Genomic DNA, 18,800 nt, shown 5'->3' with positions numbered 1-18,800 from the left:
CCGGGGCGCGGCGGGGTGTTCCCCGTAGTCCTGGTGCCTCAGCCGCTGGTGGTGGTGCTTGGAAGAGCTGGGAAGCGTCCGAAAGGTGCAGCAAGACACTGACTGACTCCCTTAGCTCAGCTCAGGTCCTGAGGAGTGGCCTATGCGAGGTAACCGGGAGAAAGAGCTCGCCCTGGGACGTGCCCGGGGCTTGGTGGGTTGGTCACAGGGCCAGCAGCAGCAGGCAGCCTCAGCTCAGGGCAGCCCTGCTCAAACTGTGCTGGCTTTGCAGTGAGACAGTTGAACGTATCTGCACTTGGTTGTTGGATGGGTTTGGTCGCTCACACCGGAGCTTGTGCAGACAGGTCCAAGAGGATGTGTTGGGGCTTGGCAGGGCCGTGGTCACTTGGGCTTCACAAGCTGTGCTGGATCCAGATCGGCTGTGCTGGACATTCCTGGTTCTGGGAATGCTGCGCAGAGTTGCTGAAGCTTTATGTGGAGCCAGCTCCAGCACAGCATGCCTTATTAGTTTGGTTTCTGCGCTGCATGATGTGGCTAAATTGTTTCCAGACTAGAGCTAATCCTCGATGCAACATAGCTGTAGTAATTCAGATGGAGCATCGTACGAAAAAGTCTTGGTGGACTTCGCTTTCAGTATGGAGCTGGCTTTACTTCTGCTTCTGTGATCCACTTAATCTGTAGCGTAGTAACTTCCAACTGGTAATTAAAAGTCAACCATGCTAATTAAGATAAGATTTTTACAATTATCATTTTCTGCCTCTATTGTTTGGTTTCCTTTAATTTGGTCTGTTGCAGATTAACTTAAATTCATGATACTGAAGAAGATAGGTTTTGTTGAGAATCATGGCAATTCACATGCCTCAGGTCACTGTTTCCGAAATAAGCTGCTTTTAAAAATGCACAAAGATAGTGGCTTCCTCAGCCTGCAAAACTACTGACCTATCAGACTGTACCTATCATGTTTTGGTTTTTTTCTTACCGCCTCATGGTGCGATACTTCTTACTTGTGCAGTTCTGCAGTCCAGTTTTTGCCACACAAACAGTGATACACAGGTACATTCTCACTGCTCTGTGTCTAAAAGGTAGCTGAGGTTAAGGTCTCGCAGTTTACAAGCCATTAGAATTACTGCACAGTGTCTTTCTGCAGCTTTTGCCGCCTCCTCAGCTCTTCCACGCAACCTCAGCAGCAGTTATGGCACCTTGGTAACTGTGTATTGTTGGGTTGTGTGACAAATTTGATTGGAAAACTGTCACTTGCCCATCACAGATGTATGCAATAGCTGTAGTAATTCCTGAGTAATTGGTGACTCCAGAAGGGTTTATAGCTTCTCAAAACTTTGCCCTGTAAATATCCAGATGTTGAATGAGTTTTGAATTGAATATGTCAGAGTATACTTTATTAAATGGGTGTCCGTGGTTTGTGTTAATGGGTTGGAGTACCTCTACAGCAGATTAATGTACGATTTCCTAACTTTTGTATGCCAAAGGGTAGTTATATATGACTAAACATGAAACTGGATAAAATATACTGAAATATTTTAATTGAATGAAAAGCCTTAGCAAGTACTGTGTTGCCGTGTGCAAGTCGTGTTATGCATAAAGATTCAAGGCTTAAAGCAGATAATACGTCATTGTGGACATGACTAACTCAGTGCCTGTATTCTTAGTTATCAGAAGTAGGATTTTTTTTTTTTTTCCCCTCCCTGCAAATCGGTGCTTTTTTTTTTTTTTTTTTTTCCCCTGAAAGGTGCTCCTAGACAATGGATGTTTGTTAAAACTTGTACTGGGTCTGCAAAAGCCTGTGATTGAAAAAGGGGCTGTCAGGACAGAGATGTCAGGGATGTACAGGAAACTTTTGAGACCTTAAATGGAATCATGTCAGGATTTAACAACTGATGGTCTTGCATCAAGCAGTGTCTACAGACAGCCCACCCCCAGACATGGTCTTTTGCAGCGGCTTCTGAGTGTTTTTATCACCTAAACGGTGACCAGTGGCACACACTGGTTAGTCGTAAGTTGAGGAAGGTCTTTTTCAGCTTTTTCTTGCTTTGTCTTATCCTTAATTTATTCTCTTTCTTTCATCCTAATTTGTCTGGAAGTTATTCCTTTAATTGGTTAAAGGGCAGTAAAACAGGCATCTCTTCAGCAGTGTTCTCTCTGGTGGCCCCTCTCTAGCAGTGATTCAAGGATAGTTCATGCAAATGCTATGACTGGAGGCTCTCCAGTACCTGAGGGAGTAACTTCAAATCCTTTCTTCCTTCTTGCAGCCACTTCCAGAGCTTCAGTGAAGGTGGTGCTGCAAGGGTTCAGATCTCCTCCTAATGCATTACCCAAACCTGATGTTTTAGGAGAGCGCTGTGGGCAGAATACGCAGCATGTCATAGCAGAGTCTTCAGTGTATAGTGTCATTTTGATCCACACCACACCAGTCACTGCTGTCTTGTCTTTTGCAGGTTGTCACCAATCAGTCCCATAACTGGACAATATAACTAGAAAACAAGCTTTGTATTTAGAAAAATAATTTAGTGTTGTGATGAAGCTGATTGGGAACTTTTTCCATCTCGTAAATAAACTTTTGGGGTTAAAGGTGTGGCTAGTCTAATTTCAGAGGTGATTGGACAGTTCTTCAGTTCTGCAGAATATGGGTCTCTCCTGAGTTGAAACCAGTCTGCAGAGCTATTCTCACATCCCAAGAGCTTCCTTCTGAGTCTTGAAATTTGCATTGTTTGTGTTTGAACACTGGCAGTGCTGTTTCTCTGAGAGTCACCAAATGGCCCATAACATAAAGTGTATGGCAGCTTTAAACCTTGGGTGATGGTTCATAATTCTATAAATATCGTACTGTCATATGTAGTTCCATTTTGAACGTTTTACAAATCAGTCTCATACTAATGTCTTGTCTTTGACAATTTTTTTCCCTATTCTATTTGAGAGAGCTTAAGAAATTCTTCCTTAAGTATGATTGATTTAAGATGATCAGGGTAGAAAAATGCATGTTCGGGACCAGGATCATTTGAAAAAGTAGGTGATTGATTATTCTTCAGAGCAGAAAAGAAAGTGGCAGCTGTTTTCAAAACCACATGGAGGTATTCTGAAGTAGGCCCGATCACTGGTTTCCTATCAAAATTTCTCCATGCTGCTTTTTTTGGTAAAGGCATAGTTGTTCTCGTATACCTATTGGGGAAAATACTGTCACAGAAAACAACCCCATTGGTTCAAGGCTTTGAAGTTTAACATAGAAGTCTGGTCCCATTTGCAATACATCTGATGTTTTGTTCAATACCTTTTTAATAGCTCTTGAAATCTCAGAAGCCAGTGCCTTGATTATTGTGTGTACTTTAAATCCCCATTTCCTGTCCATCCAGAACTTTCGGGGTATAGGGAGGGGAGCCGGCCTTTTTAGAAGATGAAGGGACTCGAAGATAACAGGGACTACTTTATTTTTCTTCATTAACTTGGCTGGTATTCTGGAGAACTATAAAGACACACGAGGTTTAATTCTTTTTCTACTGTATCATTTTTATTCTCTATCCAGTAGTGAGCTCTCATGCCAAGCCTGCTGCTACGTTGACCTTTCTGGATATGAGGAAAAATAAATTCTTCTGGCTTAAAAAAAAAAAAAGTTACAAAATACTCACTCTTGCCTGACCTGAAGAAAGCCAAAAAGTCCCCGTGAGTCAATGATACCACTGCTGTCAGCATTTTAAAATAAGGTAGCAAAAGTAGTTTGACAATTCTCTGAATTACTAATCTGTGAGTAACTTTCCAGGACCTAAAGAATTTAACTTTATGCTGAAGAAAAAACAGCATCAAGTTGTTGAGTAAGTTTCTCTAATCTCAGAATAAAATGACCTTTTTTGTGGATGCTGTTATAAAAAACATACATAATTGGTCTTTACTGAAAGTGTTAGTTCTTGCTGAACTACCAGAATCCAGTGTATGTCATGCAGCTGCTCCTTCCAATGAGGGAAGTAAAAAGTGGACTAGTTAAGAGAGTTTTTGGCAGTCTTCATTAACTGGAATAGGCCTAAGTCAAAGAGGACAGCCCTGTGGGGAATTTCTTGATGTTGACAGATTTTGGAGCTAAAAGTCAGCAGAAAATACTGTGGACTGTTCTTTCTCAAAGGTTACCTGTTACATATGGCAAGGAAGAAGATAGTAATTCCTTGGGCTCTCATGTAGCCTGAAGGCGTGTGTCATCCTGTTGTTTCAGCCGAAACTTCAGTCCTGTTAGTCCTCACCCAAGGCCCCTGGCTTCCTTGGGGATGGGCATGTGGTCACAGGTGACAGAGCCAGCAGGGCTCCGAAAGTTGCGAAAATCAGTTGTGCCTGCTTTTCTTGACCATCCCAGTTATCAAATAAAACTGATTGCAACTTAATGAAGTGTAGGGTTAAACAGTCTTTGATTGCAACTGCAGTAGTTTGCATAATGTGATTCACTTTGCAACTGGTGTCAGCTAAAATTAAAATGCACAATATTATGACTTGCTGCAACTCAACTAATTACGTTTATCTTAGTAAAACAACAATCTGGTCATCCCTGCGTTCATTTTGCTTTCTAGATTTTCTGCAATCATCAGAAACTTCAGAACAGACAGCACTGTTTTTGCTAGGATTTATTTGTTGTCTGGTTAGGGATTAATTCTCAGTGACAAGGTCTGAAGAAAATGTACTTATAGCAATGAAGATATCTTCATGATCTTGTTTGTTTCCTCCTGGAAACAAGCAACACTTGCACCTACCAGGTTAGAGGACCTGGTTTACATGATGCCTGAAGCCGTGTAATTAATTCTCTCTTTGGGGGGGGGGGGGGGGGCAGTTTGTTTTGTTTGTTTTTTAAGTATTGACCAGAGAAAAACAGACACACGCTCTGGAAAGGTGCAGACACAAAGTTTGAGTCTGTTCTTGTGACCACAGTTGTGTGAACCCTGAAGTCTTATGCTTTTCTTTCTCACCTCCTCTTTTTCTTTTTTCCTCCTTAAAAGCAGTAAGTTTAAAAAAACAAACAAACCAACCAAACCCCCAAACCCTTGATGGTCCTCCATCAACCCCTGTTGACTGTTTTGTTGCTCTTTGTGTCGTTGCCATTTGACTGAATCTGGTAAAACAGTTTGACTGAGACCCCTGTGGATCAAGAACAATCTCAAACGAGGCTTCTTATCTTATTGAAATGTCAGACTTTTCCCCGCTGTGTTTCCTTTGTCCATATCTTTGGTATGTGTCCTCCTACTCCTTCAGGGCCTTCAAATGATTTTTCTGTGTATGTAGCAGAAGTTGAACATGCATTTAGCCACCCTGTGGTGTTGCTGCTTGTGAATGAACCCAGAGGCTCCCTAATTGCAATAGCAAGTAGTAATCCATGTTGGGTTACTGAATGCACTGCTTTTCTACGTGTAGAAGACTTGGAAGAATGCAGCGAGCAAAAGCTATCTTTTTCTATAGTAAAGAAAAAGTTTCAAGTAGGGCAGGTCCAAAGACTAAAAGCTTATGTCACCACAGTTTTTTTCTCTGAAAGTATATTTTTGTTTTCTGGAGAAGAGTTGTTGATTGAAATGAGTCATTTGCTTTTAGAAGTTAATATATTTGAGTACTCTTGAACTGAAAATATTTTGTATGGGCTAAATATAAAAAGTTATGTAATGACTAAATTGGCAGTTAGATAATTCAAATAAATAATGGCATGAAAGAGAAAAAGGGAAATGGGAATAGATGGAAGGACAACAAGGAAGAGAAAGGAAATATGAATCTGTTTTTTACTGTGGAAGTTTTGTTGTCCTGGCTGCAGTATCTTGTGAGGATTATGTGGAAACGTTGTACTATTTTTGTGCATTTGAATGTAGCTTTTTTACTGATCGTCCTAGTCTGCAGCATAGGTAAGCTGGAAGCACTCTCAGTAAATAAAATAACAGCCCCTTCTCTTTTATAAAAAATAATGCATGACATACTCAGGATCAGCTCAGAGATTCTTAGGTTGCATGTGAGTTGGTCACTGGTAGCATGTATTAATTATGATTAATACTGAAGAGGACCTGAACTAACATGAAAGAAAAAGAGAATTGGGAGAAATGGGACCTTTAGGGTAGATTTGGAAAAAAAGTCATCAGGCATTTCTTTGCCAAAATTGTACCTAGCAGAGGAGATGGTGCTTCCATTTGTGAGATATTAATTCTTATTTGAAACTTGACTGGCCTGCCAAGAGCAGAGAGGGAAAAGGATTTTGCCAGTGAGCTGTAGCAAGAAGCGAATCTTTTACCATCTAAATCTGCATTTGTTTGATACGTGCTGATAGTACTGTAATGCCAATTGTAAGTTTTGGGGTTGTTGAATTCCAAATGGAATGTGTTCGTTCTTGTTTTGGGTGACTTGTGATACAATAGTATTAACTAGTTGTAGATATTGTGATCATATCGATTATTTTGTGTGATTAGGGATGTTCTTTTGATGGTGTTTATAGAGAGCTAACCCCACGGTTATGCTATCCGTGCTGTAACAAGCATCTCTGAAATATGGTGGAAGGAGGCTTTCACTGGGATGCGGTGATGCCAGGGTACCAGCTGTACAGAAATGGTGGGGTAGGGTATAGAGTGGGAGATGGGCACTGTGCATGAAGGGGTTTTATAAAGGGTAGCAGCATTACAAATACAGGAAAAGAGAAGCACTATTGGGTCTGTATGGGTAGAAATCCCAGACCTACAATGTGCTACTAGGATTATACTGGCAACCCCTGGATCAGGGCAGTGATAGTGATCAGGAGCTATTAAGTGAGATCAGAGAAGCTGCAGATTTGGGGGAGTTATAATGGGAGATTTCAACTACCTGGACAGAGACCAGTTCTGTGCCTCCTCAGAAGGCGAGGTAGAGAGAACATTCTTCTAACTCAATAAATGACTGCTTCCTACAGCAACCAAGTTTAAACTGACAAAAGCTGCTGCTTTTTGGAGTGTCGTGGTGCATAGGACCTACTTTAAGCTAGAAGTGGGATGCCTTACAGCAACCACAGTACAATTAGATATAACTGAGTAGAAGGGGACAGCAGACAAAAAAAATCCAGCACATGGATATTCAATTTCAAGAAATGGAAATACCTAAAAATGAATCAAGTAGTTTTAAAATCCCCCAAACCATAAAAAGATCTGCCCAAAAAGTGAGCAGCCTACAGGGACCTTGGAATCTGTTTAAAAAACAGTGTGTCAGAAGCCAAGATATACCGTTTTAAAGCGAACAGATTGGTCTCCCCCTAAAAATCCCTCCGTGACTCAATGGGAAAGCTAAAAAGCCATCATGGGGAAAAGATGAGCATTTAAAAAATGGAAGGCATGGTGGGTGAGAACAGGGAAGTCTATAGCGTAGCATAGCAGGTGAAATGTAAAAGGAGAATTAAAAAGGGTGAAAGGGAAGTTGAAGAGCACCTTGCACCAGAGGCTCAAACCAGTAGTAATATGTTCTCTAAATCCATCAAGAGCAGGAATCCAGCTAGTGATTGTGTGGGACTTCTCGGTGACCAAGGGTGATGGAACAGGCATCTGGGGATGGTAAGGCATAACAGAGAAGCTCAGTGAATTCCTTGTTGTCACTGTTACTGCTAAAGATGGGCTCTAGAGGACATCCTGGGAACACCATATAGGTGACTGACTTCCAGCAGCAATAAGATGATAGAGTTATAAATGACAAAATCACTGCTTACTGGAAGATACACTCCATTGGAAAAGAGTCAGCATGGTTTCTGTAAAGGGAAATTCCACCTTGTTAATGTACTGGAGTTGTGCAAGTGCATAAGTAGAGGGGAAGCAACAGCTATCACCAAATTTTCAGAAAACCTTTGACAAAGTTGTATTAAGCTAAGTTTCCCCAGGCTTGGAGGAGAGGCTCTCTATCACTGGAATGCTGGTGAAAGCATAGATTTGGACTGCAGAGGACCTCATGAGGTGGCCTCCTTCAGTCTGCTCACAGAAGGTAGGTTGTTCAGGGTCTTGTCCACTGGGGTTTTGAAAATGTGCAAGGGTGGCCATTTCACCACCCCTGTGGGTCACTCTTCCAGTGCAGACCACTCACATGGTGAATAAATTTTTCCTTACATTGGCTGGGATTTCCCTTGTTGCAATTTATGACCATTACCTGTTTCTCTAGGTGCTTGAGATGAGTCTGGCTGTGTCTTTTCTATGATACCTTTTTAGCCTAGGTCGAGACAAGCCTTCATTGCTGCCAGGACTCACAGCTGACTCATGCTGAACTTTTTATCTACCAGGATCTCCAGTTTCTTTCCTGCAGAACTGTGACCTCTTGGTTTGTCCCCAGCCTGTCCTGTTGCATGGGGTTGCTCCATCCCTAGGGCAGCACATAGCACTTGCCCTTGTTGAACTTCACGAGGTTCCTGCTAGCTCATTCTTCTAGCATGTCACAGTCATCTGAATTGCAGTTCTGCTTTTCAGGCTTTTGGACTGCACCCCTCCAGTTTGGTCTTATCCACAGATTTTTTTTTTTTTTAAGGGCTGTTCTGTACTGTTGCACTGGTCATGATGAAGATTTTAATATTGTGTCCACTACCAGCTTTTGTAGGTAGCTTTTTGTTACCAGCCACTAGATTGTAGACCTGTAATCACACTCCTTTGAACCTGGCAGTCCAGACAGTTTTTCATCCACCATGTAGTCTGTCCATAGTTTATACCTGCCTAGTGTGGCTGCAAGGATGCTGAAGGGCTCTGCGTTACTAAAACGAGATACAGAATATTTATTGTTCTCTTATTCCACAGAGCAAATCATTTCGTCAGAACGGGGAGTCAGGTTGGCCAGGCACCATTTGCCTTTGGCGGATCCATGCTTCTTGTTCCCAGTCGCTTTCTTGTCTGTCATATGCATGCAAATAGTCTCCGTGTGGATTTGCTCCACAGTCCCCTGGGACACTGGGAGGAGACAGGCAAGTCTGACTGGCTTGCATCTCCTTTATTGCCTGTCTTGAAGGTGACATCGGTTACCTCCCAGATTGATAGGACCTTTCAAAAATTATAGAAAGCAGTTGCTTCTCCATCCTATTTGGTCTTATGGAGTTGTGTATGTCCAGTTTTCTTAAGGCGGTCTCTAACTTCATCTTTCTGTACCACGGTTAGTGTCTGGGAGCAGCAGGGACATGCTAGTCCCTAAGGGAAGGGACGCTAAGTGTGGTAGCAAGGCAGGCAGCAGCATTGGCCTCACCAGTAAGGGTACAGTCCCTCAGGATCCACGGGGTGAGCAGGGCAAGCTGGCGATGGCACGTAGCTGCGTTAAGGCAAGAGCCTGGGTTGGCAGACGGATCCACAGTGAGGCAGCTTTGCAGTCACGCTGGGAAGTCAAGTCCGTAGCTCGGGTGGGTGCCAAAGGCGAGAGCCGCAGCTTAAAAGCAGTTCCCAAGGCAGGGAGTGGAGGCCTTTGCTAAAGCCTCAGTAGAGCTTTCTGGAAAAGCTGTCACCAAGGTCACCAGCTGTACTGTCTTGGCCCTGAGCCCAGGTAACCAAAACCCTAGGAGGGGGAATATTTGCTGGGGGCCCTGACAGGTGGCACTTTCTTCCTCCAAGCTCTGCCATGAGGCACAAGTACTTGGGAGGCCTGAGAGCAGATCTTGATGGTAAAGCCTGAAGCAAGGAAGACATTGAATACCTCAGCCTTTCCTGTGTCCTCGGTCAGTTGATTGCCTGCCCTGCTCAGCATCCAGCCCATGGTTTTCTTGGTCTTTTGCTGCCAGTGTGCTCACAGGAGCCCGAGAAGCCCTTCTTGTTGCCCTTTGCATCCCCTGCTGGATTTGAGCCAGCAAAGCTTCTGATCTCTGCATGCTTCATCAGTTCTGGTGAAGTCCTCACATGTATCTGGTCTTTGCTTTACTTCCCATGTGCTTCCTTTTTGAACTTAGTCAGAAGTTCACTGTCCAGCCAAACTGTCCTCCTTCTGCATCTGCGCATTTTCCTGCGTGCTGGGATGGACTTCTTGTGCTTGTCTCTTGTGCTTGGGGGAAGCTGTCCCTGAGGATCAGCCATCTCTCCAGGGCTGCATTGTTCCTTCAGGCCCTCCCATAGTACCCTACCTGTCAGATTAGTCTCCTGAACAAATGTAATCTAGCTATTTTGTTACTTGTCATCTTCACTTCTCCTGGGATCTTGAACTCTTACCATGTTACATCACCACATAAAAAAATTATCTTTGATGCATTGAGAAACCTGACTTTTGTTTGCCCCACTGTGTTGCTCTCACAGCAGATATTGGGGTGGTTGAAGTCCCTCTTGCAAACTGTGGTCTGTGATCACTAGGTTTCTTCAGCTGTTTAAAGATGGCTTCATTCACTTCTTGACAGAGGTTCTGTAGTGGACATCCACCACACTATTCTACTTTTTTGGCTACCCTTATCCTGACTGTACAAGAGGTCTGTTCATCATCCTGTAGCAGAGCTGGTTTGTCTGAGCATTTTTGTCACCCTGTCTTATGTGTGCTGTTCTCTACCTGGTGGGTCTTCCCTGACAAACCTAGTTCAAAGCCCTCTAACTCCGTTAGCAAGCCCAGGTAGCAGAGGACAGGGCTTAGTGGTCACTTTAAAGGCTGGAGAAGAGAGCACTGAGGTACCCTTAATGGTGGTGCTTAGACTGGTTTTGTCCAGCATTTTCACCAGTGATCCAGAGAAATGAATGGCCAGTGAAATCTCCAAGTTTACTGATGTTACTGAACTTTTGAGTCATAAAAAGCCACACCAAAGGCAGAAGGATATCACCAAACTGAGCAGTCAAAAAGGTGGCAGAGGAGCTTCAGTGTAGATGAATTTACAGAAACTTAAGGTAATTACCATAAATATGGTTTAGATTGCTTTCCCTAAATTAAGGGTAATTCATCTAGGGAAAAGCAATCTAAACCATATTACATGAGGCTGAACTCAGAACAGGCAGTTACGACTCCAGGAGGAGAACCTGAGGACAGTGATGGTTCATTGAAATGATTACTCGGTGTAAACGGCAGCCAAACAAAAAGCCAACGATGTTGGCTGTCATTAGGAAGGGCGTCGAAAACAACAGACAGAGACATCATTTTACCACTTTGTAGTAAAGCTGCGATTGCAGCCACATCTCATATACTACATGCAGCTCTGGTCGCTGCATCTCAAGAGGGAGCAGAGAGGGGCAGCAGAACAGTGATCGTAGGGGATGGAGCAGATGGCTTACGAAGAGAAGCTGAAGGCTGGGACTCTGATTTGGAGAGAGAATGTAAGCAAGGTGTACAAAATCCTGAAGGCAGGGGACATGCTGAAAGTGGAGCTGCTCGCCCAATCCTGCTGTACTAGGACTGAAGGCACTCGGAAGCTAGTTGCTGTAAGACAGCTGAGAATTTCTTCATGCGGCAGGTTGTGAGCTGCGCTGGGCGGCCGTGGGAGCTGCCGACAGCAGCCGGTTCAGCGAGGGACCAGACCAATTCATGGGAAATAGGTCCATTGGTGGATGCTGGAGGATGAGGCAGGGATGTCCCCTCTGCGGTCCCATGCTTGTGGCTGCTGGAGGGGCGTGGAGGGGGTGGTGGAGAGCGAGCGGCCAGGCTCACGCTCTCCCTGCCAGTGGCATCTGCTGTTGCTGCTGTTGGAGACGGCACGCTGGGCTGGGCTAGACGGACCATTTGTCTGACCAGTAGGGTGTTCCTGTGCTCCCACCTGCCTCTGCCAGCAGGACTGATGCTGTGTAAAGCAAATGGTGTAATGAATCTGCTTCATTAAAAGCAGTGGCTTTTACTGGGCAGCTGAGCATTGAACACCATCATTTAAACTGTTTTTCTCCCTGGTAAAAAATCTCAAATATCCAGTACTTTATTCTTTCTTTAATTTTTTTTAGTAGGTTACTGTAGCAACTGTTGTTGCTAAGACACAAATAGCTACAGATGTTCTCAGAACTGATTGCACCGTGATAAGTACCATGGCTGCCTCTAATGCAAAATAACAAAAGAAATGAGTAAATTTACTGTGGTCACAACCTTTTTAATAAAATCGTGGTAAAAGTTGAGTACTGAAACAGTTTCTCTAATAGAACTATAGATTAATTTTCTGGTAGCCTCTGGTAGTAGGTATATGACTTTTTGATATGTATTAGTGAAATATTTTATTGAAAATAAAGTTTAGAGCTGCATGATGTAAATAATTCCTTTTTTTGTGGTTACGATGATGCAGATTTGCTGTCTGACTGATAGAGGATTAAAAATTTCATTTTTTTTTTTCCGGAAATTTTGTAATCTATTTGAACGTGTCTGAAGTGCCTTCTAGAAATTAAAGGCAGTGTGCTCTGCTGTTTGAAAGTTTGTTTTAAAAAGCTTTTAAGACAGCATTTTTTTTTCCTCCGGAGCTGCAGCTCTAGATATTTGCCACCTATTTATCAGTTATCTAAAACACAAAAACGTATGCAAGCCACAAGATACCAGGTATCTTATCATTTGTGGTCTTTGCAAAAAATCCGTTAAGTCTCAATGCAAGTTGAATCTTCATGAACAGAGGAGGTAATTGACTTTTCAACTTTTCTTACGTTTACATGAATTACTGTACTTTGGTTTGTAACTAAAAGGTTAATTGCAGTTTCATTTTCTTGTGCCGTGTGAGCTATGCATGTTAGAAGAAATTGCCGACTTGTTTCTGGGCTCAGTGGATTTCTCGAGGATGAATTTGTTATTTCCAAATTTTCCTTTTGTGAAAACAGTTCTTTTCCCCATTAAAAATTTCCCTGCTGTGTTTCAGAATCAAATTTAACAAAATTGCGTAAGAACTGGGAAAGCAAGCTACGTGTGTGTCATTGTTTAAGGGAAGTGAACTGCAGACAACCTTAACGTTGGTAGCCCTTCAGCGATTTAAAAATAATGTGAAAATTCCTATTAATGAAATAGGCATCGTTTAGGGTAAAACTCTATTTGTATTGCCACATGTAATTTCAGTAATTTTTTCACTTTATAAATACTGCACAATTTTTTTTTCCATTTTAAGAGTATGAAATTTTAATCAAACCATGATTTTTCAATCCTACAGGACTGTGTTTACAGGCTTGTCATGGCCACTCGTACCTTCAAAAATAGGGCATCCAGCCTGCCTTCCCCATAACTTTTTACAGTGTTTTATTCTGAGTCTTCCCTGGTTAATAAAGAAGGGAGGAGAGAGCACAGAGAGAGAGCAGTAAACAATCCAGCAGATCTCACGGCAAAGGTTTATTCTTTCCTATTCTTCACAGTATTTTGCAAATATCTGTGTGTGTGGTGTGTGTGTATCTGGGTGTGTGGGTGTGTGCATGGAGAGTGAGAAGCGAAGAATAGCAGAGTATAAATCTTTGCCGTGAGATCAGCTGGATTTGTTAAAGATACTAAATCAGCAGGCTGCTGTATAGCACAGCTTTCATTCATTAACTCTATTCTGTTTTCTTTTTTTTAAATGGCTGCTCTCTGCTGCTGAAAAAGGAAACTAGTAGAGAGCTGTACTTACAAAGGGGGTGGATTTAACAAAACAAAGCTTGAGATACGGTGCATTGAAGACGGATTTTAGAGGGAATTTTTAAGAATTGTTTTGGAGAGCAAGAATGCTGTGTGAGGAGTTGATGTTGATAGTGTTAGAGGGTAGGATTTGGGGGTACCACAATTTGAAGTTAGAAACCCAAGTTCCTTTTCCCTCTTACCTCATTTGTATTTTCAAACACTGGAGTAATGCACCTATTCTCATCTGCTTGGCAGTCATGGGATGACTGTCAGATACTGAATGTGCAGCCTTAATATGATATTTATAAATTAACTTGTGAACACCATGGGAAGGTCATGCATTATGTTACTTGCAGGTCTGCTTGTGAAAGCAAATTATTTGTATTAAGTATTACATTCCTTAGTGGAGGACGAAAGCTAGATGGGCCACTCCTCTTCTGCTTGCCCCTGCCTTTCTTTGCATGTCACTGGAGTTGCATTAGCATATTAAATACTGTGATTCCCTTTTCTGTAAAGTTTTTTGAGTTTGTAGTCAGACTCACCAGATAGAACATTTTACACACCCAGGCATCTATTTACTCACTCATTTTGTTTGCATCATTGTGATGGTTCAACTTCATGAAGAATTTCCATTATCTTGTTTTTGCCTGAAGGAAGGAAAAATGAAGCTTAGTACACAAAATTGTTCAATTCCTGACACCTCCTTAACGGGCTGTTTAATACACAGACTAAACTAGGAACCAGGCTGATGCTGTCATTTCCTGTGATCTTTAATCAAGCTGTTTAAAAACAAAATGGGAGGTGCTTCAAAACTTTAGAGAATGCCTGTTTTTGCCAAATCCTCATGAGAGATCCTGTAGGAGCGGGCAGTGGGCTGGGTTTGCTTGCTCGGTGTAGTCAGAACACTAGTTTGGCTATGTTGAATACCAAATTGGAAATATTTAAGCAGCTCGGCTGATACGGGATGCTGAGATATGGGGAAGGATAAAATTGTAAAGAAATTTGCTGTGGAACAAGGACGTTATATCCATACACCTGCTCACACCCTGATGTGGAGGGGCACAGGTCGCTGCCAGCATGGGAGATGGCTGATAGCTTATTTTGCCTGAAGATTAAAACTGAAGTCATAAACCTTCAGAATAAAAAGCACTTGGTAGCTGTGCAGTGCATAGTAATGTCAGTATGTGTCTTTTCTCTCTTCACTTTTTGTATTTATTTCTTTGGGTGTTTTTAATTAAATTTAAAAAAAAAAGGGGGGGAGGATCTACCACATCCTGCTGTGCCAAGTTCTGCTCTTCTCCAAAAGAAGTGGTTTGTCACGTGGTGAGTGGCACAGAGTAAAAGCATATTGCGAGGATAAACTCTGCTGTGGTCGGGTGATGGCTTAGATTGCTTTGGCTGCACTCTCTGATCCCATGTGCATGTAGTGTAGCAGCATGACACAGATTACCATGAAATGCGCCACTGGAAAATACGGGAAGCTTAGACGACTCTTCTGCCGCTTAATTCATATATTCATTGCTATTCCTGGTAAGGTGCTGGCCCTTGAGTAAATAAGGAGAGGAAATAACTGTATAGATTACATTATTATGCATACAAAACATTATGGATACTGCCATAAAAGACAATAAAAAATGTTTCTATAAATACATTAGCAACAAAAGCAGGGCTAAGGAGAATCTCCAACCTTTATTGGATGCAGGGGGAAACATAGTGACAAAGGATGAGGAAAAGGCTGAGGTACTTAATGCCTTCTTTGCCTTAGTCTTTAATAGTAAGACCAGTTGTTCTCAGGGTACCCAGCCCCCTGCACTGGAAAACAGGGATGAGAAGCAGAATGAAGCCCCCATAATCCAAGGGGAATTGGTTAGTGACCTGCTACACCACTTAGACACACACACACAGGTCTCTGAGGCTGGATGGGATCCACCCAAGGGTACTGAGGGAGCTGGCGGAAGAGCTCACCGATCCACTCTCCATCATTTATCAGCAGTCCTGACTAACCAGGGAGGTCCCGGTTGACTGGAGGTTAGCAAATGTGACACCCATCTGCAAGAAGGGACGGAAGGAGGATCTGGGGAGCTGCAGGCCTGTCAGCCTGACCTCGGTGCTGGGGAAGGTTATGGAGCAGATCATCCTGAGTGCCATCGCATGGCACATACAGGACAACCAGATGATCAGACCCAGTCAGCATGGGTTTGTGAAAGGCAGGTCCTGCTTGACCAACCTGATGTCCTTCTATGACAAGGCGATCTGCTTAGTGGATGAGGGGAAGGCTGTGGATGTTGTCTACCTAGACAACAGCTTTAGTAAAGCCTTTGACGCCGTTTCCCACAGCATTCTCCTGGAGAAACTGGCTGCTCATGGCTTGGACGGGCGTACTCTTCACTGGGTAAAAAACAGGCTGGATGGCCGGGGCCAAAGAGTGGTGGAGAATGGAGTTAAATCCAGTTTGCGGCCAGTCACAAGTGGTGTTCCCCGGGGCTCAGTATTAGGGCCAGTTCTATTTAATATCTTTATCAGTGATCTGGACGAGGGGATCGAGTGCGCTCTCAGTCACTTTGCAGATGACACCAAGCTGGGCAGGAGTGTTGATCTGCTTGAGGGTAGGAAGGCTCTGCAGAGGGATCTGGAGAGGCTGGATCAATGGGCCCAGGCCAGTTGTAGGAGGTTCAACAAGGCTCAGTGCCGGGTCCTGCACTTCGGTCACAGCAACCCCATGCAGTGCTACAGGCTTGGGGAGGAGTGGCTGGAAAGCTGCCCGGCAGAAAAGGACCTGGGGGTGTTGGTCAACAGCTGGCTGAATATGAGCCAGCAGTGTGCCCAGTGGCCAAGAAGGCCAATGGCATCCTGGCCTGCATCAGAAACAGTGTGGCCAGCAGGACTAGGGAAGGGATCGTCCCCCTGTACTCAGCACTGGTGAGGCTGCGCCTCAAATACTGTGTTCAGTTTAGGGCCCCTCACTACAAGAAAGACGTTGAGGTGCTGGAGTGTGTCCAGAGAAGGGCAACGAAGCTGGTGAAGGGTCTAGAGCACAAGTCTTATGAGGAGCGGCTGAGGGAACTGGGGTTGTTTAGCCTGGAGAAAAGGAGGCTGAGGGGAGACTTTATCGCGCTCCACAACTGCCTGAAAGGAGGTTGTAGTGAGGTGGGTGTCAGTCTCTTTTCCCAAGTAACAAGCGATAGGATGAGAGGAAATGGCCTCAAGTTGCAGCAGGGGAGGTTTAGATTGGACATTAGGAAAAATTTCTTCACCAAAAGGGCTGTCAAGCATTGGAACAGGCTGCCCAGGGAAGTGGTTGAGTCACCATTCCTGGAGGTATTTCAAAGATGTGTAGATGTGGTGCTCAGGGACATGGTTTAGTGGTGGACTTGGCAGTGCTAGGTTTACGGTTGGACTCGATGATCTTAAAGATCTTTTCCAACCTATATGATTCTATGATTCTATGATTTTATTTTAACTTTCTGTTTAATAGATATAATTTTATTACCCTAACTAAAGCTTTGTTCTTAGGGAATTAGTGGCTATTTTAAAGTAATATAAAACCATATTCAAACAGCTTTTTTTCTAATCAGTATAATTACTGCTTGTTGGTTTTATCACAGTGTCCTTGACTTTAATTATTTGCAACTTGAGAGAAGAACTGTTCCTCAGCCAAAATTTTATATTCAAAGCCAAGGCAGATGGGCTTGAAAAGAACAGAATGAAAGTGAATAGCAGTCTAGCCTGATGCTAATAGCGGGTAGCTTTCAGAAATTATATCCATAGTATTTAGTTCGAGCAAGTCTGACCAAGCTAGACTTTGTGTTTTAGGATTTTTGAAACAGGATTTAGTGCCAGAAACTGTACATAGCTTGCCAGGGCTTTTAATAGGGAATTACTGGCATAGCAATCTTGTGCAGAACAGAAGGCAGGCAACTGATCAGTGCAATTCTGCAGTCCATTCGTCTGCTTTGATGCCTTCTGTTTTGAAGTTTAGATAATGTGTCTCCATAAATTGAGCAAGCAAAATAAAACAACATGCAAAACACCTCTCCTTGGTATTTTACATTGTTAGTGTTCTGTGCAAGTTGGAATTAAACCAGGAAGGCTATTCAAACCAAGTCTAGATTAAATAAAAAATATTGTTTAATTCACATATTACAAAATAATTTTCATCAGGTAAATAATGAAAACCACCCCATAAAGGGAAGAAAGTATGGTATTTTGCTGGTTTTCAGAAGCATAACACTTGACTCATTTTTCTCAACGTTTCTTTCATTGCTGCAACTCATTTGATGGCTTGTTCCACAGCTGGTTACGTTTTGTGCTGGTTTTCTCATTCACAAGCCCAGTGGCTGGCAGTATTCTCACTGCCAGAATCTACTTTTCAGACCTCCCTCGCGTACACCCAAAAATAGAAATCGGTATAGGTGGAAAAAATGACCAAACCCCAGCTGCCCCCAAAGCTGTTAAACACCGATTTCTTCTCTTCTGGGGTTAGCAAACATCAGTCCCCTTTGGGAAGCTGTGGCTTTGCATGGGACGGGGAGCAGGACTGATGGTGGTCACTGTTCTCCTGCCTTGCAGTTGCGTTGGCACCCTCTGTCATGGGTGCAACTGCAGCAATTTGGGCTCGCTATGGAACTGAATACATGAAGATCTGCTTTGATACCTCTTCTGTTGCGGGCCCTTATGGTTTTAAAATGTTCTATAGCGGAAACTGCGTGATAAGCTTATCTGAAGCGCAGTCGCCTTGAGTTTTATGCAAGTTAAAAACCTAATTTTGAGATTTGAGATGCCACAAAAAAAAAATCAGTGTTGTTTTTCTTCACTTTTTAGAAATCAATTTTGTTCATGGTGAGTGCTTGCTAAGTGAGATAATACACCGAGGTGGCTCAAGCTGAGCAGGTGCAAAGCACTGGGTTTGTTTTTTGGAACAAGCCCTGGGCGGTGCATCTGTGCGTACCTCTCCTCCTGGGCGAGGAGGCGGCTGGCAGCACCCGGGGTGCTCGGGGCTGGCCGGAGGGCAGGGTGCACTGCCCTGGGACATGTGCCTGCTGGAGGGCTGGAGCTGGCTGACGGGCGGCCGGGGGGATTAGCCATTTTGGAGGGCGCTCTTAGGGAAATGAAGGCGGCCGGAGCAGCTGCTCCCCGGATCCTCCTCCCCAGGGGCTTTGGCGCTGAAGCTGTCAGCAGCTTTGCTCAGCCTCTTCTGCGGGAGGAGAGAGGCAGGCAGGTCCCCTCCCTGGCTCCGCACTCGCAGAGGTAATGGCAGGGAGAGGCTCTGACCTTGCTCGTGGTCCAAGTGCTTTCTGTGCCTGGCCACGAGAAGTCGTGTGGCGGCTCTGCCGGAGAACTTGGTGATGGGGTAGGTG

At 43.6% G+C, this 18,800-nt stretch overlaps 1 protein-coding gene across 6 annotated transcripts in view; it reads left to right on the top strand.

Annotated features, from left to right (window-relative positions):
• EYA3 (EYA transcriptional coactivator and phosphatase 3) overlaps positions 1 to 18,800 on the top strand; it is a 64,896-nt gene that overhangs the window by 446 nt on the left and 45,650 nt on the right. The gene's annotated exons all lie outside the window — the stretch shown is intronic.

Source organism: Harpia harpyja, chromosome 16 (genome assembly GCF_026419915.1).
Source record: "Harpia harpyja isolate bHarHar1 chromosome 16, bHarHar1 primary haplotype, whole genome shotgun sequence".
Classification (NCBI taxonomy): Eukaryota; Metazoa; Chordata; class Aves; order Accipitriformes; family Accipitridae; genus Harpia; species Harpia harpyja.
The sequence above is the reverse complement of the archived record's forward strand: the minus strand, read 5'-3'. Positions and strand labels throughout refer to the sequence as shown.